Raw genomic sequence first — 25,890 nt, forward strand, 5'->3', positions numbered from 1 at the left:
GAAGTTCTCTAACTTCTCTTGTATCTGTGTAGTTGTAGTAATTGATTGATTTGAAGTTCTCTAACTTCTCTTGTATCTGTGTAGTTGTAGTAATTGATTGATTTGAAGTTCTCTAACTTCTCTTGTATCTGTGTAGTTGTAGTAATTGATTGATTTGAAGTTCTCTAACTTCTCTTGTATCTGTGTAGTTGTAGTAATTGATTGATTTGAAGTTCTCTAACTTCTCTTGTATCTGTGTAGTTGTAGTAATTGATTGATTTGAAGTTCTCTAACTTCTCTTGTATCTGTGTAGTTGTAGTAATTGATTGATTTGAAGTTCTCTAACTTCTCTTGTATCTGTGTAGTTGTAGTAATTGATTGATTTGAAGTTCTCTAACTTCTCTTGTATCTGTGTAGTTGTAGTAATTGATTGATTTGAAGTTCTCTAACTTCTCTTGTATCTGTGTAGTTGTAGTAATTGATTGATTTGAAGTTCTCTAACTTCTCTTGTATCTGTGTAGTTGTAGTAATTGATTGATTTGAAGTTCTCTAACTTCTCTTGTATCTGTGTAGTTGTAGTAATTGATTGATTTGAAGTTCTCTAACTTCTCTTGTATCTGTGTAGTTGTAGTAATTGATTGATTTGAAGTTCTCTAACTTCTCTTGTATCTGTGTAGTTGTAGTAATTGATTGATTTGAAGTTCTCTAACTTCTCTTGTATCTGTGTAGTTGTAGTAATTGATTGATTTGAAGTTCTCTAACTTCTCTTGTATCTGTGTAGTTGTAGTAATTGATTGATTTGAAGTTCTCTAACTTCTCTTGTATCTGTGTAGTTGTAGTAATTGATTGATTTGAAGTTCTCTAACTTCTCTTGTATCTGTGTAGTTGTAGTAATTGATTGATTTGAAGTTCTCTAACTTCTCTTGTATCTGTGTAGTTGTAGTAATTGATTGATTTGAAGTTCTCTAACTTCTCTTGTATCTGTGTAGTTGTAGTAATTGATTGATTTGAAGTTCTCTAACTTCTCTTGTATCTGTGTAGTTGTAGTAATTGATTGATTTGAAGTTCTCTAACTTCTCTTGTATCTGTGTAGTTGTAGTAATTGATTGATTTGAAGTTCTCTAACTTCTCTTGTATCTGTGTAGTTGTAGTAATTGATTGATTTGAAGTTCTCTAACTTCTCTTGTATCTGTGTAGTTGTAGTAATTGATTGATTTGAAGTTCTCTAACTTCTCTTGTATCTGTGTAGTTGTAGTAATTGATTGATTTGAAGTTCTCTAACTTCTCTTGTATCTGTGTAGTTGTAGTAATTGATTGATTTGAAGTTCTCTAACTTTTCTTGTATCTGTGTAGTTGTAGTAATATCAAATTTATGCAATGAAGGATTTTACTCTTTGCAAAGATACTTCAAATCTAATGAACACTGACATTTTCTCACTATTGAACATTTAGCTTTTATTTATCAGGTTCAACCTCCGTAGGTATTCATTGAGTTACATTTCTTATATTTTAACAAATCAAAATATCACTATATGGGGCAATGAAAATACTATTTAAAAATGAAAGTTTTTTGGAAACTTGTGGCGTTAAGTACAGTCATCATCATCATCTCCCATGACGCAAATGGCCTCAGTTAGATTTCACCAGTCATCTATATTTTGAGCTATTAAATCAATACTTCTACATCCATCATCTCCTACTTCACGCTTCATAGTCCTCAGTCATGTAGGTCTGAGCCTTCTAACTCTTTTAGTGCCTTGTGGAGCCCAGTTGAAGGTTTGGTAAACTAAACTCTCTAGGAGAGTACCAAACCATCTTCAGCTACCCCTCCCCATGATCTCATCCACATATGGCACTTGAGTAATCTGTTAGTTTCATTTCTTATCCTGTCATGCCTTTTAACTCCCAATTTTCTTCTGAGTGCTTTGTCCTCAAATCTACAGAATCTGTTGGATATTGTTTCGTCGTCATACCACGACTCGTGTCCATACGGTAACACAGATTCCACTAAACTGATATATAGGCTGATTTTTCTATGTAATTTCAGGCGATTTGATTTCAAAATGTTACTTAACCTAGCCATTGTCTGATTTGCTTTTTTTAATCTTTCATTAAACCCTAATTCTAAAGACCATGTATTAGAGATCCCAAATTCTAAATATTTAAATTATTCCACCTAATTAATACTTTCTCACTCCAATGATATTTCACCTTCCATTGTATATTCTGTTCTAATCGTCTGTCTATCTTCTATTTATCTTGAGACCAACCTCCTGTAATATTTCATGCATTCTGGTAAGCAAGCTTCGCAAGTCTTGTGGCGTTTTGCCAATAAGGACAGCGTCATCAGCATACTCTAGATTCGCTAATTTTCTGTTACGAATCCAGTTCAATCCTTCTCCACCATCCCAACTCTTCTGTATTGCAAAATCTATGAGGAGAATAAATAACATAGGTAACAACACATTGCCTTGGAGTACTCCACTGTTCACTGGAAATTCATTTGATAGGACTCCATTAACTTTGCACTTGCTATGTTTATGAACAGACGTAATAAAATTTACATATTTAAGAGAAACTCCATAATAACGCAGGACTCTCCACAAAATTGGTCGGCGCACACTATCAAAGGCTTTTTCATACTCCACAAATGCCATCAAAATCAGATTTCTATATTCTACACTTTGCTGTACCACGTCCTAAAACGAAAATTTGGTTAATACAACTTCTACCTTTTCTAATTCCTGCTTGTCCATCTCTCAGCTTTTCATCAATCTTTCTTTCTAGTCTCTTTAGAATGAGCATACTATATATTTTCATGACAATTGAGGTGTGATGCCTCTGTAATTATTGCAATCAGTCAATCTCTCTTTTTTTTCCCCCATCATTTCCACCAAAACTCCTAGCTCCCATTCATCAGGTTTTGCCTCTTCACGCCACATTTTACAAAATAATCTTATAAGTGGGAGTAATTTCATTTTTGGCCAATATCATCTCGGCAATTATTCTATCCTCACTGAGCTATTTTCCCTGTTGGAACCCATGGGCTTATAGCATCCTGCTTTTCCAACTAGGGTTGTAGCTTAGCAAGTAACGATATATATATATATGTATATATATATATATATATATATATATATATATATATATATATATATATATATATATATATATATATATATATATATATATATATATATATATATATATATATATATATATATATATATATATATATATATATATATATATATATATGTATATATATATAAACATGTCACTTCCTATATTGCAGTTTCCTAAAAAACAACATAAAAATGATTGGCCTTCACGTACGAAACTCCAGGCAATCTAAACAGAAAGTATTCAATACTCTTATAGTAAATGAAATGACTAGATTTTTTAGTTAATAATTAAGGACGGGAAAAGTTTTTCTAAAGAATAATTCTACCACTTCTTGTTCCTACCAAGTGTAGCTTTTAATGGTGTTTTAATTTAGTTTATGCTTAATAAAAACGATTCCATAATCAAAGAAAATGTTAGTAAGAGTTTTAAGCGTAAACTATTGTAAAAATTATTATTATTATTATTATTATTATTATTATTATTATTATTATTATTATTATTATTATTATTATTATTATTATTATTATTATTATTATTATTATTATTATTATCTATTGCTAAGCTAAGACCCTAGTTGTAAAAAGCAAGATGCTATAATCCCAGGGGCCCCAACAGGGAAAATAGCCTAGTAAGGAAATGAAAATAGGGAGGCTTAAGTATTTTAAAAACAGTAACAACATCAAAATACATATTTCATATATAAACTATAAATACTTTAACAAAACAAGAGGAAGAGAAATTAGCAACTGAACTGAACTGATGATGAGAGAGAGAGAGAGAGAGAGAGAGAGAGAGAGAGAGAGAGAGAGAGAGAGAGAGAGAGAGAGAGAGAGAGAGAGAGAGAGAGAGAGAGAGAAGAAGAAATTATATTTCAGGTCAGGACAACATTTTCTAAAATAGAAAAAATTCCAGATGGTGTCTATAGTTTCCATGAAATACATATTTTCTAGGATGATAAGAATGTTAGTGTTTTGTTCATTATTTTGTGTCCATTTGCTCGAGATTTGTAGAAATTTAGTGTAGAGGGGAAATGTGTAAATATGTATAGGAAACACGAATATAGTTAGATGTAAAGTCACCAAATCTAGACTATGGTCGCTTCAATTTCAGAGTGGCTAGCTGTTTCTAAAATCCAAAATTCATAAACTATTCTCATCAGAATATGTCAGTGTAAGAGTATATACACTATGTAATAATGATGTGCAGAAAAACTGCTTATTTTAATGGTGAATTTTGGGTAAACGCAGTTTTATCCATGTGAGATCATTTAAGAATAAAAACACATTTCCACATTCAGCTGATTTTGAATGTTGTACTGTAAGGACAGTGAGACAAGCGTCACCAACATCAACTGGTGATTATTCAAATTTAAAACATGCGTGGGAATATAATACAGGGTGCGGACGGAAAGGTAGCATGGCGAAGGCCCCAATTCAGCTTGAACTTCCCGCCAGGATATATGTGTTTTCTCACATGAACAAATACACGAATTGCAAGTAAACAGAAACATGTAATGAAATAATACATATGTCAAATTGTAGCTCTGAGGGAGCGGAATACACATATATATAGGAAACCACGGTGTGGCGAAAGGAGAATTTAAATAAATAGACAATTTGTTGAATTTCTGGACGACGGAGGGAGCGGTGTCCTTACGTTGATTCCTAAAATACTCGAAATAATATTATCAAATTGATTGTAAATCTCTTTTCTTGAATGTTCCATGTGAATATTAAAATTATTGAAATAAAATTTTTATCCCATACATTTTGTAGCAAAATGGCAAAATGTACCAGGTGAGAGAGTAGATCAGTGAGTCACCTCAGTTGTGCCATGTTTTTATTTTCCGTTTATTTTTTTTTTCACCTATGCAATTAGTATTATCCTGCTATTCACAAAAGAATGATGAACCTTTTTAACTTGATAATCTCGTGTCCTAGATATAGGAGTCGAAACCTTTTTCTTTTAATAATGTATTTGGAGGTGAAACTTTGCCGTGGTTTTAATAAAAGTGTGCTCTTCAGTATCAATAAAATTGCTTCATATGAAGATTTTTTTAGAAAAAAAAATTTAAAATTTGGATTTTCCTAAGTAATGACGGTTATGAAGACCAAATATAGAGTAACAGATGGAGCCACTTGTCTCCCAAGGACGACAGAACAAGGATTTTCTACTTCCTTGATTTTCAAAGTTTTACATTTTGAACCTTGAGACCGTTCAGAACCTGCCATTATTTTTATTGGGCTGAAGACTTGAACGTCAATCGTGGATATTATATGTGAGTATCACTTTTGTAAAGTATTTTTTATTGACTTTACTTTTATTTTTAGTTTCCATATTTCAAGTATCACACTTCGTGATGTCTTAGTGCTGGTGTTGCAAATTTTATGCCGACGACACAATATCCAAATTATACATACTTTCCACAAGTTTCTTCATTTATTCTTCCTGGTCTTCCCTGCTTGAAATGGGGTCTAATATACTTTAATATTGTACTGTTAAATGTTACTGCATTTTTCAAGTGTTCTTAGATTGCTTAACTGAGCTTTGACTTGATATTTCTGGTAAGGAGTATTTACACGTGCGAAGCAATAGAACTTTCACGTAGTTATATTTTATTTGTTTTAAGCTGTTTAGAATATCCCGTGGAACTATATACGAAAACATTCGTTGTAGTGCTAAAATGGGGAAAACATTTTCATGTAACTGCTAATGGTTCGTCACCATCGAGAATTTTTGAAGTTAAATTAATTGGATAGCTTTTAAAACTAATATAAGGGCGTTATTTTTCAGTAATTTAGTGATTGAAATTATATCGTAAATGTTTTTGCTGTTTCGGTGGTTATTTTGGGCTACTGTGAATTTATAGCTTTTTGTCTTAGATGAAAAATTAAAGAGTGAGCAGTTTTCTTATGCAAATGTATTTTCCAGTGATTTCAATCTCCATTTTGGCTTTTCAATCGCAGCTGATATGCTATATCTTAATTTAGTTACTATTGAATGTAGCCATTTTGGGTTATGTTCTAACGTTGAATTTCTTGTTAAGTGTTCATATATTTACGTTTATAAGGACAAGAATTAACCTTATTTCATAGATTAGTCCATCTAGCCAACATGCATGCGTACACTTTGGTGCGCATTTTGATAAAATTGCATTGACATTGGGAGTATATTTCTTAAAACTGCTGCCGCTACACCTTTTACCGTTGAAGATTTAGAAATATTATCTTGATATCGACGAAGTAAAAAAAATAAGTCTGTAAATTCTTGTACTGTATTATCCCTATATTTCAAACATTTCGCGAATTCCGCGCTCATAAGTTAAAAACTCACATTCAGCCTAAAAACTTGATTACTTTAGTTACAGTTTGAGCTCTTACATAGGAAAATAACTATAGAAATACTTTAAAATGCTATATATCAAGACAATGGGGATGATAAACTAATCTCACTTGTGAAGGTTTGGCGACATTGGTTACACACTTGTGAAGGTTTGGCGACATTGGTTACACACTTGTGAAGGTTTGGCGACATTGGTTACACACTTGTGAAGGTTTGGCGACATTGGTTACACACTTGTGAAGGTTTGGCGACATTGGTTACACACTTGTGAAGGTTTGGCGACATTGGTTACACACTTGTGAAGGTTTAGTGACATTGGTGTCACACTTGTGAAGGTTTATTGACATTGGCGTCACACTTGTGAAGGTTTATTGACATTGGCGTCACACTTGTGAAGGTTTAGTGACATTGGTGTCACACTTGTGAAGGTTTAGTGACATTGGTGTCACACTTGTGAAGGTTTAGTGACATTGGTGTCACACTTGTGAAGGTTTAGTGACATTGGTGTCACACTTGTGAAGGTCTAGTGACATTGGTGTCACACTTGTGAAGGTCTAGTGACATTGGTGTCACACTTGTGAAGGTCTAGTGACATTGGTGTCACACTTGTGAAGGTCTAGTGACATTGGTGTCACACTTGTGAAGGTCTAGTGACATTGGTGTCACACTTGTGTTACACACTTGCAAAGGTTTAGTGACATTGGTTACACACTTGTGAAGGTTTAGTGACATTGGAATACTAATCTTGTAGCCTAATCTTTTTCAAACTAATGTCTATCGTTAATTAGTTTACAGAAGTTTACTATATTGCGAAGATATTAATTTAGAATTATTTTTCTTTCAGACAAAACTCAAAGTTGCAACAGGGTGGACAAAATGAGATGCGTATTGGAGGAGATAAAATCAAGCAGGATCAAGATAATCTATTTTGTGTAGTAAACATTCAATAAATTAAAGGAGAAAAGCAGATTCTTTATTAAACCATATTTCAATTGGTTTTAAATGAGTGCAATGCAAGTTGCAACAGGGCGGACAAAGTGATACATGTACTGGAGGAGATAAAATCAAACAGGACCAAGATAACCTATTTTGTATATTAAACTTTCAATAAATTAAAGGAGAAAAGCAGATTCTTTATTAAACCATACTTTAATTTTTTAAATGATCATGTGCAATTGCATTGAAAATCCAAAGATTTTTATAGAATACTACTTAGCCTTGTAGGAGATTATTGTAAAAAGATATTTTTTTTTTCCAAAGCTGGAGGTTAACCTTTATTTACTGTTTGCATTGCAAAGTCATAATGTAATTATGCGTAAAAGTTTGAATTCCTTTTGAGATTAGAGAATTACACCTTTTGTTGGTGTAAATACTCTTGGAGAAATTAATAAGCGATTTTGAGAAACTTATAAAAGAGAAAGAATTTTTATACCTTGTGGTTGGTTCAATATACGACACAATGTACATGGTGTTAAAATGCTTATTTAGGTTAAATCTTTTCAAATATGCATTAAATTAGATTGGTTTAACTACACTGTGGTTGTTACCACAGATTTGTCTTACTGCCAAAAGGATTTTTCTTCCAATTGTCTACAATCAGTTTATAGTCAGTTTTTAGTATTTACTTCACTCATGCAGTTTTAAGACTTTTTAAAGTCATCACATGACAGTATTTGGCTACTCTTATAACACAGTGCACAGAATTGATTTATTACTATTTATTTTCTTTTTCAATTTGTTCTAATATAAATATTCACTAACCTGGTTTTTTATTGAAAATTCCCATTTTTTTCACAATTTAAATAGCAGGAAGGCTTTTCCTTACATACACTGGTTCTCATGATATTCAAAATTGTCTAATAAATCATAGCTATTAATAATCCCATTTGAGACTTGCCTATCAACTGCGACTGGCCAATGAAGTCTGCTGCTACAATTCACAAACTGTAGTCGTCTAAAATAAAACGACACCCTTAAAACCAAGATCATTGTACAGATTGAGTGTTTCTCTAAAAATGGGAGTACCTATTTCATTCAAGCCTTTATCCTGCGTTACAAGCGGATATTTTTTCCCCCTCCAACCTTGAATGGTAGACCGCCTACTGAATTACGCTGATATAGCTGCCAACTCTTTCGGTAAGTTATACAGTATTATGTCAAGTAATGGAATAACTGCTATATGGGACATACTTCGACACTAGGTACAAATTTCCAAAATTGAGGATTTGTTGGAGTTTTTAAAAATTTAAAAGAAATAAAAAAGGTTTAGCAGACAGAAAAATCAAGTAGCAAAGATGTCGGAAGGCATGGGTATGTAATTGGCAGCTGGTCTACTGAGGCCTTCTGGTCTTCGTGTATGTGAGTTGGAAAATGAAGACAAAGATCATGCGTACGTGAATATTTAAACTACGATAACCATAAAAAAAAAATCCGCCCATTCTGCACAGTGACTGGAATTGTAACACTTCTTATGAGCTCCTAATTTGTCTTGGATGAGCTGTAGTTCGTCACAGTACGGACTGAGAAGAAGCAATCAAGGATTTTATAAAAGTTGCTGGACAAAGCTTGGTTTTTTTTTTTTTTTTTTTTTTTTTTTTTTTTTTTTTTTTTTTTTTTTTACTATAAATATATATATAATGGTGCTAAATGACCTAATCTCTACGTAATCAAACCAGATGATAAAACTCCACATTAAGAGGTACTACTTGTAACGTAGCTTAAATGGCCCACCGTGGACATACTAAAGGTATACAGTACTTTGATTTGGTAAAGGTGAATCTCCTTAAGCTATGGCAATAACCAAAAAATCCGGCCGTTCTGCACAGTGATTGGAATTTTAACACTTATGAGCTATAGTTTGTCGAAGTCTAGTTGAGCTGTAGTTTGTCTCGGTATGACCTGAGAAGAAGCAATCGAGGTTTTAATAAAAGTTTCTGGGTAAAGCACCATGGGAATACTACAGAAATGGCGAGTCTTGATCAAGGTAAATGATTAATCAAAACTACTTTAAACTTTTCCTGGTCCAATCAGACATGTAACCTTTGTGCCCTACAAGACCTACAAGATTTGTTTGTCGTATACATATGTATTAAGAGTATCCAATATCGTATCCCACATTAATAGTCAAATCCACTTTATTGAAGCACTTGGAAGATATGTGTGTCTTCGGTTCCTTCTTGAAACCCTCAATATCAGCAGCATTAAATTCTTGGGGTTGAGCCTCCGTCCAGAGACAAGTTCTGGGCAATCTGAAACGAATGAATACAGTAAATTCGGTTACGGGTTATGAAACGTATGTCTAGTGGGAACTTGTTACATAGTACACAACCTACAATAGAGGTAGGTCTACATCGTTAAACCATCTTTTAACTATTCTTATGTGAAAATTCGTTGACTGCACGATATATAGCAATTTTCCTAGATGTTATGGACGGCCGGTTTTGATAACTTGAGTCACTGTACATATAAGTCTATTCTTGCTTCAATAGGCAGCCAGTGTAATAGAATGAGTATAAGAGTAATTATTTTCTGTGGGTGGAGCACATCTTATTACAGTACTTTAATGGCTGCTATTCCGGTCCCATACAGCAGGAGAACCCCACTCTCTACAGGACCTCCACTGTCGTTTTACTTTGTTCGTTCAGAGTATTTAACGTTTCGGATCACGTATTGTTCATTTACTGTTAAATCGTCACTGTTGTATGATTTTTTAAATAAGAAAGTCTTCAGTTTCCTCTGAAAGCCTTAATCTTGCTCCTTCCGTTGTTTCGTAATTACTTAAGTAGCACTTTGGGTAGATTGTAATAGTTATAGTAGTCAATCCTGATAAAATCATAGTAAATCACAAGTTCCTTTACAGAATATTGTTATATACTTTTTTACAAAAGTAACGTTTATAAGGTGATATCTAGCAATTCTCACTGCATAATTTATTTGAGAAAAGAGGAAATAGTCAAATGATATACCTAGGTCACGGACTCTAGATATCGGGACTAGATTGTCATCCAATTTGTTTTAATTTCCGACTACCATAAACATTTATTTTCATTGAGATTTGTTTGATTGTCATGCATTTCCTAATATTAGTAAGAGCGTGGTTTAAAGTTTCAGTGATATCAACGTTATTTATGGAGAAGTTAAATTGTGTATCAACTGCAAATAGTTTTAAAGTTCACCTTCATATGCCTGTAACATTTCTGAGTTCTGGTAGATTTATTATATAAATGCCAAATAAGTACGAACCTAGTACACTTCCCTGTGGTGCGAGGGGTACCACAGGGAGGTGTTCTAGGTTCAATTTTATTTTACTTTACTTACTTTGATGGCTGCTTTTCCGGTCCCATACAGCAGGGGAACCCCACTCTCTATAGGACCTCCGCTGTCGTTTTACCTTGTTCGTTCAGAGTATTTATCGTTTCAGATCACGTATTGTTCATTTACTGTCAAATCATCACTGTTGTATGATTTTTAAAATAAAGTCTTCAGTTTCCTCTTGAAAGCCTTGATGTTTTCAATCATTCGAATGTTTCGTGGGAGCTTATTATATAGTCCCGGGGTAGCATATTTAAAGACTCTAGAGCACTCAGAAGTGTTACAGAGAGAAGTGATGTTTACTTTACTTTTACGGGTTTATTTCTCGCCCTCCATCAGACACTAAAGGTCTGTTCAGGCGGGCCTTGGTGTGTGAAAAAATAATTTCTTTCCAGTTAATATTTTGCTCTGTATCGTTATCAGTTATTTCGCTAGCATTTGTATTCAGGCTTAATAGTTTTCAGGTCACTATTATAACACTTTCTAAAAAGATAAGTCTTCAGGTTTTTCCTGAAAGCTGCCACATTATTGCTATTCTTGACATCGAGTGGAAGGTCGTTAAAGAGTCTCGGTGCAGCATAACTGAACGTTCTTCCTCCAATTGCATGATTTAAACTACTTGCAGTCTTAATAGATTATATTGAAGAGAGAGCTTCTAATTCGTACATAATAGTTTCTGTTAAGTAAGTAATCTTTTAGATACTTAAAAGCTTAATCTTTAATACCAATCGACCGTAAACCATTGAGTAGTAGTTCATCCATTATTGCGTCAAAAGCAGCACTGAAATCGAGTAATAACAAGATACCACAGAATCCTCCTTCATCATTTCCAGCTGATTATTTGCAAATGACCATAGAGCTACCTCCATAGAATATAATTATCTTTGACTGCTGGTCTGGCAATTCTTCGATTCTTTCTAAATGACTGACTAGTCACAAGTTGTTCAAGAATTACATATTCTAGTACTTTTGATATAAAGGATAAATTGATAAATTCGAAATAGGTCTGTATGAACTTGAAGAATTCTAGAAATTTATTAACTAGTTCTTGGTTGCTATATCCATCCAGAGCCCTTTTTTTCATTTATATTTCTCATTACATCATTTAGGAGACGATATAACATATTCATATCAGTTGGTATTTCCTGGATGTTTTTTTCTTGTAGTGTTCACCTTTATCCTCTTTAATAGCTAATTATATTGGCATTTTACGGTTTTGTATTCCAACTAAGCATTTTCAGTTTTTAACCGATTCCACTTTCTTTCTTTACGTTTTTTTCCTACTTTTTCTCTAGTTGCTCCCCCTCCTTCTAACTAAGAAAATCACTCCTTAACAGTTATAGCCTTTTCCCCAAATGGCCAAATGTCATCATATCAATTTTCATTCATTCTATCGTATATAGCTATAAGGAAATCTCCTAAACATAAAACCATTGCTTGAGGCTCGAGATCTGGGCATATACAGGGTGTCCCAAAATAATCTATACACTCTTTGGATTGTTACAACTTGTTCCATTTATTGATATTAACGTGGAAATCAGATTGTTTTTCTAACATTCTCAAATTGCCCCATGAATCCTTACTTTTACGCTGTGCATTGTTTTTCTTCTGTGAATCTGTTTTCCACGTTAATATCAATAAATTGAATAAGTTGTAACCATCCAAAGAGTGTGTACATTGTTTTGGGAGACCCTGTATTTGATCTTTCCCTCGATCATATATTATTATCTATATTAGATTACCGGGGTTGTTAACACTGTTATTAAAGCAGTTATTCTTTGGGACACCCTGTATTTGATCTCCCCCTCGATCATATGTTATTATTTATATTAGATTACCAAAGTTGCTAACACTATGGATAAAACAGTTATTCTTTGGGATACCCTGTATTTGATCTCCCCCTTGATCATATGTTATTATTCATATTAGATTACCAAAGTTGCTAACACTATGGTTAAAACAGTTATTCTTTGGGATACCCTGTATTTGATCTCCCCTCGATCATATGTTATTATCTATATTAGATTACCGAAGTTGTTAACCTTATTAAAACAGTTATTCTTAACTTTTGCGTCGTTCAGTATAGCCCCGAGGCTTCCATGAATGTAAAACATCTAGACATATACTCTTTTTTCTTCCAAAAGATAGATTTTATTAATTTCAGATTTAAATTTCTCGTGACAGGAATATTTTTGTTTCTTAAAGACATTATCCAGGTAGTGAATGTACTTGAATAGTGGTAAACAATTCTTTTTCACTCAAGGGGTTACTGTACTTTAATTGTTCAGTGGCCACTTTTCTCTTGGTAAGGGTAGAGGAGACTCTTTAGCTATGGTAAGCAGCTCTTCTAGGAGAGGGACACTCCAAAATCAAACCATTGTTCTCTAGTCTTGGGTAGTGATAGCCTATAGCCTCTGTACCATGGTCTTCCAGTCTTGAGTTAGAGTTCTCTTGCTTGTGGGTACAATCTAGCACACTATTCTATCTCATTTCTCTTCCTCTTGTTTTGTTAATGTTTTTATATTTTATATAGGAAATATTTATTTTAATGTTGTTACTCTTCTTAGAATATTTTTTTTCATTTTTTCCTTTCTTCACTGGGCTATTTTCCCTGTTGGAGCCCTTGGGCTTATAGCATCTTGCTTTTCCAATTAGGGTTATAGCATAGCTTATAATAATAATAATAATAATAATAATAATAATAATAATAATAATAATAATAATAATAATAATAATAATAATAATAATAATGACTTCTGTTTGTACCAAAATTTTCGTCAGTAGGGAAAGACCCAAGTTGAACAAAGGTTTAGGGAAATTTAAGAAAATATTCCTTTAATATTCATTTTGACTTGAATGAAGTAACCTCCTCTCCAATGTAACAAGAAGCTTGTTATTTTTCCTGCTGTACCTGATGTAATTAATATATATATATATATATATATATATATATATATATATATATATATATATATATATATATATACATATATATATATTTATATATATATATATATATATATATATATATATATATATATATATATATATATATATATATATATATATATATATGGAGTCTAGTTTACGTGGTTTTTATTAGATTTCATAGTTTTGTTATTATTATTATTATTATTATTATTATTATTATTATTATTATTATTATTATTATTATTATTATTATTATTATTATTATTATTATTATTATTCAAAGTTCAAACCTAGTTCGAGAAGTAAAATTTTATAATTCTAAGAGACCTAATATAGGAAAAGCTGCCTCCTTCAGAAGAAGAAACCGAATGATAACTCATATATTAGAAATAATATAACAATATAAACAGAATTATAGGATGTGAATTCATTGTTATTTCACGAACGAAAATTGTAACATCTTTCATGGAACATCAGAGACTTATTAAATTAAAAATGAAAAATTTGGCCAGAATATTGTATATGGTATCCAGTGCACTATTTAGATCAACTAATTCTGTGTATTTCGTTGTGAATTTTGTAGTGAAAAATTATACCATAAGATTTTTTACGTTTCCATATTTCCCTCAAGATAATGAATAGTTTCCTTATTGAATATATGATTTTTCTACTGATATTTTTATGGTTACTTATTTAACCAACAGATGTCACTAGTTTTCTAAGTGGTGACGTAATGCGTATTAGAATAACAGTATGTTTGAAGATTCCTTGGTAGTCTCTCGACCAATCAGGAGTCGTTTTCTCATTCTTTGCCTGGAAATAATGACAAGGACCCTTCTGATTGGTGGAAACCTGGAAGAAAGCCGGCAAGACGGAACTGTAAATGGTAAGAAATCAGGAAGCAGTGTCAGTGCGTGTTGGAGTTCAGACATATACACATCTTGTATTTAGCTGCTTAAGTCATCTGCATATTGTGTTTGAATCTTCTCTTCTGGATCTGTGGTTCCAGCAATCGTCGCCATTTTATGGATCTGTGGTTCCAGCAATCGTCGCCATTTTATGGATCTGTGGTTCCAGCAATCGTCGCCATTTTATGGGCTTTTGGTTAGAAGGCTGAGGACTTCGAAGCGTGATGCAAGAGAGGACGAATGGAGAAGTTTTGTTTTAAAAGCTCGAAGTAGACCACTGGTGGTAATCTATCAAGAGGCCCTGTGTCAATAGGCCTAGGAGGAGATAGTTTAAAGGTAAGTTTTGAGTTTAAGAACCTGGTGTTTAGGTTTTGTGAGTTTTAATTTTTTTGGAATGACTTTCTGAAATTAGCTGGCAGTTTTTTATAGGGAACTTTTAGTAAGTAGCTCTGGAAGATAGTCAGGATTCTTAATTGATGTTCGATTCCGGTTAATCTTCTAAGCAGTGTTTAGTAACGAACGTTTGTTTCAAATTCTATAAACCAAAAGTAAGATTTAAAATTTAGTTTACCGTGATATGAATTTTTCAAATTTAAAGCAATAACTACCATCAGGCCTTTTCAACTTTTCTTGAACCTGCCAAATTCTTAATGGCAAACAGTTATAATTGTAACATTCCTATGAACTTGTCTTTTATCTAGTATACTAAGTATATTACTTGGGGCAATTAGAAACTGCTAACGTAATGTTTTACCCAAATTGTTAAAAAATTTTGGTTCAAAGTACTTTAACGTATAAAGTAATAATACTTAGATAAAATGTTTAGCATTTCATTTTGAAGCGTTTAGCACATTCTGTGGACTTCTATTCAGTAGCATTCCGTTCACTGCGAAATCTAAGTAATTTCATGTTGCCATTGATAGAACTTAAGTGGAATTTATTGGGTGGGTTTTAAAACTTCCATATAACTCATACGCCTTTTTTTGTAGTAATTCTTTAAATTTTAGAACAAATTCAAGTATGTTTGGGTGTTTTTAGGTCATAATGTGAATCTCTAGCAAATTTTGATTTAATTTTAAGTTCAAAATCTAAGATTGATTTCTTGCGTAACGGTGTAGTTAACAGAGCTTTTGAATAAAATCTTGGTAGGTTTTCTATCCTACCCGATATGTAATGATCAGGCAAGTTTTATTTTAGTTAGTTTTTTTTTTTGGGGGGGGGGGAGCGGGGTTATAACTAGTAAATCTAGCGAGTGCGAAGAGATCTGTATACCTTTCTTAGGAGACATATAGATAGGTAGTTTTAACTTTGGTTGCGAAGTTTTCAAGGTACTGTTGTTTAATTTAACAGCTATGGAAGATACCAGGATTTTCCCTAATTTAAGCTCATTAGGCTGTTTAGTTTCCTATCTGATCTCATAAAATAAATAATGGGGGGTTAAACTAGATATAAAGGAGTCTGTATTTCAAGTAGTGAGGTGTTAAGGGTAGTATTGGATGTAATAATGCTGTAAGAGTTGGGCAAAGTGTTAGTCTGTTATTTTTGTATCTCATTAAGGCGTAACCCGTTTCAGTTTTGCAGCTCTTAGCTTTTTGTTCTTTGGAATAATTCAATGTCTTTAATTACTTTAGCTTTTAACACTTTAGGTAGGGAAATTTAGTATGATTTTGGTCTTTATAGGTAAATTTCTCTAGTCTTTTCAAGTTTACCAGAAAAATCATATAATTGCGGTTTGTTTTAAGATTTATGTAATGTTTAGGGGATACATTAAGTTTGAAGTTAGGGCTGTTTTCCCGCTTCTGACATCAACCCTCATTCTCACTACCTACTGTGGTCTGGTATCACTGTTTGCCCGTCGGGCATACTCGATCGTGTGGACAGGGCTTTGAGCTTTTGGCTAATGTTCCTGGGTAAATGCTCTCTCAGCCTTAGGATATCTTCATTTTGAAATGAAAATAGCTAAATTTTCTAGTCTTAAAGTATTTTAAATTCAGTGCATTTATTATACAGTAGTGATCTTTTAAATCGCGTCATATGCCCTTAAAGTGTAGATCAATGATTTTAGTTTGTTTATTAAGCAATATTGAAATTGTCAAATCCTATTCAAGCATTTTTTATATTTGCTCATGTTGAATGTCTTATGAGTGAAATTTTCAGAAATGACAATCTTTTTTTTTTTTTGCTTTCAGGATCCGTATTGCAGAGATTACTTATGAGGGTGGATAAATCGCAACTCGTCCTCGTCCTGACAGAGGTCTTGCAATAAGTTCAAAAATTTTTATTAATTGCACAGAAGAATGTTAGTTACGTCTGTCCAAGTTAAATATATGCTTCTTAATTTGAAAGCTTAGAGAGCTTTTTAGTTAAAAAGCATATATTTTTAACTTGGACGCAAGAACTAACATTCTTCTGTGCAATTTGTGAACTTATTGCAAGACCGCATGTCAGGACTCGTTGCGATCTTTGTAATAAGATCGTTGCGAAAGATCGCTAAAGTGAAGATTGAACAGATGACAATAAACAATAATGGTAAAAAATACAAGAATTAAGAGAAAAGCAAGAACTGAGTTTTATCTGAATAGAGGAAAAATAACTTGTTATTATATACATACTAAAGAGCTTTTTCGATATTATTTAATGAGGGAGTGTACTATCTTTGCTAATAAAGGTTTTTTATATTAAAAAAGATTCTTTCAACTGGTTTTTATTTGTATTCATGTAAATTGACAAAATTGACAAATTAATTTTTTCTCTCGAAAGTATCTTGGATTCTTCTGCATCTGGTAGCATCAATTCCTGTTACCGTATCTGAAAAAGTGTCGAATTGATATAAAAACACTAGCATATCAAATTTAATTAATGGGTTATGAAAATTTCTCTCGTCTTGCTGGATAACTACGATCAAGTGAAGTGATTCTTATTGTGATTTTAAAAATCTTTTTAGAATTAGTTAAATTTATCATTAAAAGAATTTTAACTACAATAACTACAATTTCAGAAGAACAGTCATTTCTGCCCTTTATCTAAATAGCTGAAAGATACTTGGCTTATATAGCATATAGCTGAAAGATACTTGGCTTATATAGCATATAACACATTTTTCTATTACATACTTGATATTTAAATAATAGCAAGGCGACAAAAATTATGCATAGCACCCCACATTTTGAAATATACAGCATTAATTTAGTTCCCAATTCATATGCATATTTGGAAAGTTTCTTTGCAAATGTTTATACTTTAAAGTTTATGCATTTATCCACTTACCGTTTCTCAATTGCACTGGTGAAATGGCAGCAAAATTACTCATCAATCAATGTCATTCCACATCTTGAACGAGTATCTTTGAAAATTACTTTAATAATTTCTCTGGTATAAAGTACTCTGCTCATTTCCGTATTAATTCCAAGGCAAGTGTTGAAACCTGTCAAAGAAATTGAGCATTAATGTTAAGAGAAAAATACCTCAACCCTTACAAATTATGTTTAAATTCGAACAGAAATACAATGAGGACATAAATTTGTTCACTTTTCATTTATGCAAAGATGTCTTATATACAATAGGTATGTGAAGGTTATAAGTATGGTTCCAGTTCCAATTTCATCATGATAGATGCTCACCAGAACGTCAGCCGGGCAAGCCCAACCCCCCACTGTGGTGCCCTACCACAGCAGTGGCCTCCCCAGTTAACTGCTTAAACTCACGGTCCCAGGCGGGGATCTATCTGCTGCCATGCGTATAAGAGGCGAACACTTTACCTCTGTAAATAGAAATATAAAATTGCTATTACCAGTCTGTTTAAATAAATATTAATACAATCTTTAAGTATATATTAAACTTTTTCACAAATAAATTCCATTACTCTACTAATAACCAACTACTTATGAGTCCGAAACGGTAATCTTCAGCTCAGACAACAAATTCCTAAACACAATTTAGAGATTCTTTTATTGATAATTATCTCCCTAATAGTTTACCGAGTTGAACCCTCGAATATTAAAATGTAGCATTTCGATAATCAATCTCCTTACTAATTCCATAAACTTAATGCCATTAGCTATAACATTTAACGCGGTTTATCAACATTGTATAATAAATAGCTTTTGCATCTAAGTTTCCCTAAAAGAGATCAGTAGTCAAAGTTTAAACAAAATTCACCAGTAATCTAAATATTGGGAATCTAAATATATCGGGAATATAAATAAACTCACGTGTTTAGACCAAAATCAGAACTATTTTTGACAGAACATACTTTTGGACAAACAAACTTTAATATTCAGTCCTGCATACCATGATGAAAGTTCAAGTGTCTTCCAAAATCGCTGTTAATTTAAACTGATTCGTGTAGATAAATTAAGACAAAATCACTTATTCTAATACAAAAACCAAGTGTCATTTGTAGAAATGATTTAAAAATTAAGTTTTTGCTGATCGATATGTCAAATTGTAGGAAAATTTCTAAGTTAAAATCTTTACAAATTTTACAATCTCATTATTATGATTGATACCAATCTCTTATTTCATAATACCCAAATGTTAAAATTAGGAATATTTATTACAAAAACTACCAAAGACAAGAAATTATAAACACTTTTAGAAATATGAAAATAGGGAATAAACAATATGCTTGTGGAAAAACAAGCAAGGGAAAAAAATCATACGAATCTCTGGAAGCTTAAAGTGTAGAAAGGAAAACTGTATTCTAAAAAAAGTCTAGAAATTCAGTCCAGAAAAAGTCACCAAAACTGCTGGAACATGACAAGGAAACTTACAAATTATCACAATTGTGTAGGAACTTTAACCAAAATCTCACAACCTAACCCGCAGCTAAAAAACAAAACTGATATTCACAATAGCGTAACCACAACTTCAAGAAACCAAGATTATGCAGGAAAATAGAAGACCACAAGAAAACTAAACGCAAAAGAGGATAACTCCATTGGAAAATGCATTACGGAAAATTATACCAGAGGACAACGCAATTGGCAGAAGAAATAAGAACAGCAGATAAGAGACAATAGCGTAACCACAGTATCAAGAAACCATGAGTATGCAGAAAAAGAGAAGACCACAAGAAAACTAAACTCAAAAGAGGGTAACTCCATTGGAAAATGCAGTACGGAAAAGTATAATACCAGAGGACAAAGCAATTAGCCAAAGAAATAAGAACAGCAGATAAGAGACTAGAATAAAAACTAATTTGCAGAAAACTATTTTAAAGATAAAACTCAAAATACTAAAAAGATGAGATCAGAAGAGAACTAAGTATGAAAAATAAAGATAGGAAAATTACATAAAATTAGATAAGAGAAGGGCTAGTTAATATATTTAATATCGAACACCTTTAGTAACTTTAATGTTAAAAGTATATATTTGCTACAATATTGTTTATTAATAAAATTTACAGTTCTTTAGTAGCATTTACTGTAATGTTTCCTAACTGTGTCGTTCTTAACTTCTCGGTCTGCGTTTTGAGGTTCCCCTGTTGGTAACTCCTTTCTTTTACAGCTTCAAACAAGTTTGAAATTCACCTGGAAGTCCCCCTGTTGGTAAGTCCTTTTCTAATTTCAAACAAGAGTTTCAAATACACCTGGAAGAAATCAAAGTATATAGTGTACATATCAAATTTTGAATGTCTTATCTTTGCAAAAAGTAGGCCTATTTTACTTTGTTGGTATCAAACAATATCTATTAAACTATATAAGAAAAAACATCTTATGGTTCACTTTTGATCATGAAGCTTTCAGTACAATTAATAGGTTTCAATGTTTTTGACAAAGTATATTACTCTCCTCTCTTACCTTAAAACACATTCCAATTGTCCTTCTATCCATTGGAAAACCGTAGTTTCAACAATTTCTCTTGCAGGTAACTGAACATATGATCACTCTGGAAATTAAGATATATTCACAATCTTACAAGCTATAATTACTCACAATTTTACAATTTCATATTGTTTTCGACAAAGTATATTACTCTCCTCTCTTACATTTAAAGACATTCCAATTGTCCTTCTATCCATTGGAAAGCCGTAGTTTCAACAGTTTATCTTGCAGGTAACATCTGATCAATCTGAAAAAAAAATAAAGTTTTATATTCACAATCTTACAAGCTATACATATTCACAATCTTACAAGCTATAATTAATCATAATCTTGCAAGCTATAATTCATCACTATCTTGCAAGCTATAATTCATCATACTATCTTGCAAGCTATAATTCATCATACTATCTTGCAAGCTATAATTCATCACTATCTTGCAAGCTATAATTCATCACTATCTTGCAAGCTATAATTCATCACTATCTTGCAAGCTATAATTCATCACTATCTTGCAAGCTATATATATTCACAATGTACACTCATCATGCAAATACTTTCACAAATTTAATTTTTGTGGGAAGAGCATTCCATATATAATAAATCTGAGGCAAATATCCTTGATGTGACAAAATTAAATAATTGGAATCTTTTTTTAAATCTAATAAACAACGACGCGAACACGCAGCCTTTTCTAGTCCACTGCAGTACAAAGGCCTCAGATATGTCCTTATTCATGGCCGGGTTGGGTCAGTTTTCATAGCTCCACGCTGGCCATTGCTAATTGGTAATGTTGGGGACTTAAGTCTTGATCGGTCATAGCAAACCAACCTAGTGTGGGTGGACCAGACTAGTCCAGCTTCGCCGATCACGGCGATACACAAACCCTTTCACCAATTAAGGGCTTCTCCACTCAATGCCAATACCAGTATCTATAGTCCATTTCTTTTAGCGATGCATATTTGCAACGACTCGTGGCGGTGCCCTTTTAGCTAGGAAAAGCTTCCTGATCGCTGATTGGTTAGAATTATCTTGTCCAACCAATCAACGATCCGGAAACTTTTCCAAGCTAAAAGGGCACCGCTGCGAGTCGGTACAAATATGCATCGCTAAAAGAAATGGACTATAGTTGGAAATGCAGGCAGCTATAAGCCAAAAGGCTCCAACTAGAAAAAATGCCCATTGAGGAAGGTAAAAGAAAAAAACAGAGGTAATGTACAGTTAAAATATAATATTTTAACAGAATTAAAACAGACCTTTCATATCTAAACTAAAATATACTTCTGCCAGCCTGCTCAACAAAAACAATTGCTTTAAGTTTGAACTTTTGAAACTCCCCCGGTTCAACTGCCTGGTTAGGATGATTATTTCACAACTTGGTCACAGCTGGAATAAAGATACTTTAGTATTGAGCCTCATGATGGAGAAGGCCTGGCTATTAGAATTAACTGCAATACATAGTATTAAGAACAGGATGGTAATGTCTGGGAAGATCCGAATGCAAATAGTCAAAATTATGAAAAATTTTGTGCAACTTGCATAACTCATTTAATGAGACACTGGGCCAGAGGTTATCTAGATCAGGTATAAGAAATTTAAATTCCTGTCCAAATTTAAATGAGAATCAGCAGCTGACGACCTGACGAGAGAATACTCGAAACAAGATAGAAAGAATTAACACTTCCCCAGAATAGATTGATCACAGAAATCTTAAAACTAAGTCAGTAATTTTTTTTTTTTTTTTGGGGGGGGGGGGGCGCAATTTGAGAAGACCGCTAAAGGATTTCTAAAGGGTAAATTTTCTGTCAAGAACAGCACCTAAATTTTTAAAAGGACCATGCAGAGTTGAGGATTATCAGTGCTGAAATCCTGATATTGAGGAGCCACTGTCCTCGACCTGCTTGCAATCATACGCTGAGTTTTGTTTGGATTCAACTTCGTCTATTAGCCTGCTTTTTTCCCCATTGGTATGGGGTAACTTCATGCCACATAATTTGCACCATACACCAATTTTAATCAAATCAAGGGATTCAGCAACCCCAGATCTACATTCATGAGATGGAATTGATGCAAAGAGTAACATCTGCATATGCAACGAGCTTTTTTTTTTTAGCCCAAACCACACGTGTGTATATAGTATGAAAAGTAATGGGCCAAGAACACAAACCTGAGGAACACCAGATATCACATTCCTATACTCGCTACGGTGCCCTTCAAGAATAATTTATCAATCTATTAAATAATAATGCTAAGAAAATACCTACCTACACCTAATTATTTGTTTGATAAGGGCTATAATAACCCATGTCTGTATCCCGGTAGATCGAACAAGTAGTAGTTATGCCTGTCAAATTTATTACCAGGATCTCATGACATCCACATTCATAGGAGGACTTTTAGGAAGCAGGGTACTCTGTCCATATATACATTGCCATTCCCCTGGCCCTAGGAATGGCTGGTAAGTTACCAAAATAAGCAAATTGTGCTGAAAGCTATTAAGACAAAACCTCCAATAGTTGAGATTTCACAAAGTCACTTCTCGCTGTCATTCTACCTTCAATTTGAGTATTTATTTTTCTATACTTCCAATAGTTAAGGTTTCACAAAGTCACTTCTCGCTGTCATTCTACCTTCAATTTGAGTATTTATTTTTCTATACTTCCAATAGTTAAGGTTTCACAAAGTCACTTCTCGCTGTCATTCTACCTTCAATTTGAGTATTTATTTTTCTATACTTCCAATAGTTAAGGTTTCACAAAGTCACTTCTCGCTGTCATTCTACCTTCAATTTGAGTATTTATTTTTCTATACTTCCAATAGTTAAGGTTTCACAAAGTCACTTCTCGCTGTCATTCTACCTTCAATTTGAGTATTTATTTTTCTATACTTCCAATAGTTAAGGTTTCACAAAGTCACTTCTCGCTGTCATTCTACCTTCAATTTGAGTATTTATTTTTCTATACTTCCAATAGTTAAGGTTTCACAAAGTCACTTCTCGCTGTCATTCTACCTTCAATTTGAATATTTATTTTTCTATAGTAGACAATTTATGATTTTGGGCGCATTTACATTTATCGTCAAAATACCTGCCCAGCAAGTTCTTTAACGTTAACAATCCTATGATTACATATTGGTAACTAACGCCAACCACGTACTAAAGCATTTCCAAGTCTAAAAAATTTCTTTTTACTTAAGCCAGGTACCTATTGCATAATTATTAATTGATTACGCTTACGCCTCTATTGTTATTAGTTTTCCGTATGATTAATATTAAAGTAGCGGCCAAGTAACCTAATGACCTCTCCTAAATCAGGCCAAATTTTAACTCTACTTAAACGAAATTTAAAATTTCCATGCATTAAAGTTTAATTTGAACAGATATTTTTCAAAGCCTTTATTTGCATAATGCCCATGAAGCTAAAAGGTCAAATTAAGTTCTATGCATCTATCAGTACTGAAGCTTTTGATTTTATGGGTCAATTTCTAAGTAAATGGTTCAAATCAAGTTATATCCACTTACCAGTGCTGAAGCTTTTGAATTTATGGGTCAATTTCCAAGTAAATGGTTCAAATCAAGTTATATCTACCGACCAGTACTGAAGCTTTTGATTTGATGGGTCAATTTCTGAGTAAATATTCTTTTAACCAATTTACTACACTTCAGCTGAACAAAATCTTGCTTAAGTTGTTCCGATACATATGTAGAGAGTTCATCGTCCAGGCTTTGGCACCTAAATAACTATGGTCATTAAAATCTGTAAAAGAAAAATTCATTAATGTGGGCAAATATTTCGGCAAGAGTTTTCTGCCACCATAAGATTTAATTTGAAGACATTAGCAGCAAGAAAATGATAAACATGAGCAAGATATGTTTAATAACGGCATTATTAAAATACTAAATTTATATTGCAACTTATTCCGAACATATCAAATTTTTAATTTACCCACCTCAACTGCATGACAAACACCTGGTAAAAAACTATGTAAGAAGCTGCCGAAAGTTTTTACATTAAATATAAACATTAAATGTACAAAAGTTATGCTCATAAACTTATCACAAACACTAATGATACTGTACATTAATTCTGATTCAGTATCAATTCAGTATAAATTACTTAAGAGTTGAAATATCGTATCAATTGATAAATGTAAAGAAAAAAAAATTACAATAATATCCTCACTAATTCGATGTGAAAAGTTAAACCATCATTGTCGCTATAAAATTTTCAACTTTATCTACTAATTCCAGTAACAGGATGTTACGTAAAACAGTCTAATTCCAATAACAGGATGTTACGTAAAACTGTCTAATTCCAGTAACAGGATGTTACATAAAACGGTCTAATTCCAGTAACAGGATGTTACGTAAAACTGTCTAATTCCAGTAGCAGGATTTTACATAAAACTGTCTAATTCCAGTTACAGGATGTTACGTAAAACTAATTCCAACAACAGGATGTTACTTAAAACAGTCTAATTCCAGTTACAGGATGTTACGTAAAACAGTAATTCCAGTAACAGGATGTTACGTAAAACTGTAATTCCAGCAATTCCAGTAACAAGATATTACGTAAAACAGTCTAATTCCAGTAACAGGATATTACGTAAAACCGTCAGATGTAACCAAAATTCACCAGGAAAGCAAATATCTCTGAAAGTGAAGTCTTAAGAAATTTGAAATTTTTCACTGAGCATTTACCTTGAGCAAAGACCATTAAGCATCCATTCAGGGTAAATTAGGCCCCATTCTTAATTATGGTGTGTTCTCCGAAGACATTACTTTGGCCGTAATGCATTTGCGTATTTACACAGGTGCAAGTTCACACGAGAACTTTTTGGATTATAAATCATGATGATCCTTCCACTCCTTGTATAGTAGAGACTTAGGCACTCAAGGATGGAGCACCGGCTGTGTCCTAACTAGGATGGTTCCACGAGCCAGCAACCCTTGCTGAGAATGAACTCTTATTTCCCGCAAAAGCTGAATCTGTAGTTTCCAAAGAATCCTAAAATCAAGAAATATATTCAGTAAAGAAAACATTGAAAAATACATTCAATAAGCACCTAAAACACTTAATAAGTGTTACTGGAATAGAATATTCAAAGTTAACTAATATGACCTAAAATGGAGAAATGTAGGATAGCAAAACTAACCTTTATGGAAGTGTAAATAAATGTAAAAACTATGTACATAATGCATGAATTTCTATCCAAATACACGAACAATATATTTCTACTTGTGTTTATGCATTTCTTACCAAGATTGGGCAAACTACTCTTACTTTATTGTGGACCCCTTACATAAATGTAAAAATGGGGACTCGCAGCAGCAAAACAGCTTTTTGGGTGGGGATATGGCCAAAAGGAGTGATTTGCAGTAATGATCAGAAGTGCAAGATAAGGTAAGCAGTTGAAAAAAATGTCTAGTTCATGTAATAGTTTGAAAATTAAAGTAAGTTATCTACGAGTCT

The 25,890-nt window shown here is 32.8% G+C and overlaps 1 long non-coding RNA gene across 2 annotated transcripts; it reads right to left on the reverse strand.

Moving 5' to 3' along the window:
- Positions 1–17,867: 17,867 nt before the first annotated feature.
- LOC137654718 (uncharacterized) lies at positions 17,868–25,890 on the reverse strand. Of its 2 annotated transcripts, none has more exons than XR_011046697.1 (6): positions 25,119–25,890; positions 24,011–24,174; positions 20,587–20,669; positions 20,399–20,486; positions 18,218–20,187; positions 17,868–18,021 (listed from the first exon to the last, which is right to left on the reverse strand). It is a non-coding gene; the product is annotated as an uncharacterized lncRNA (long non-coding RNA). The 2 variants fall into 2 exon arrangements; XR_011046696.1 differs by having other exon boundaries at positions 23,940–24,174.

The sequence above is a fragment of the Palaemon carinicauda genome, chromosome 15 (genome assembly GCF_036898095.1).
Source record: "Palaemon carinicauda isolate YSFRI2023 chromosome 15, ASM3689809v2, whole genome shotgun sequence".
Lineage (NCBI taxonomy): Eukaryota > Metazoa > Arthropoda > Malacostraca > Decapoda > Palaemonidae > Palaemon > Palaemon carinicauda.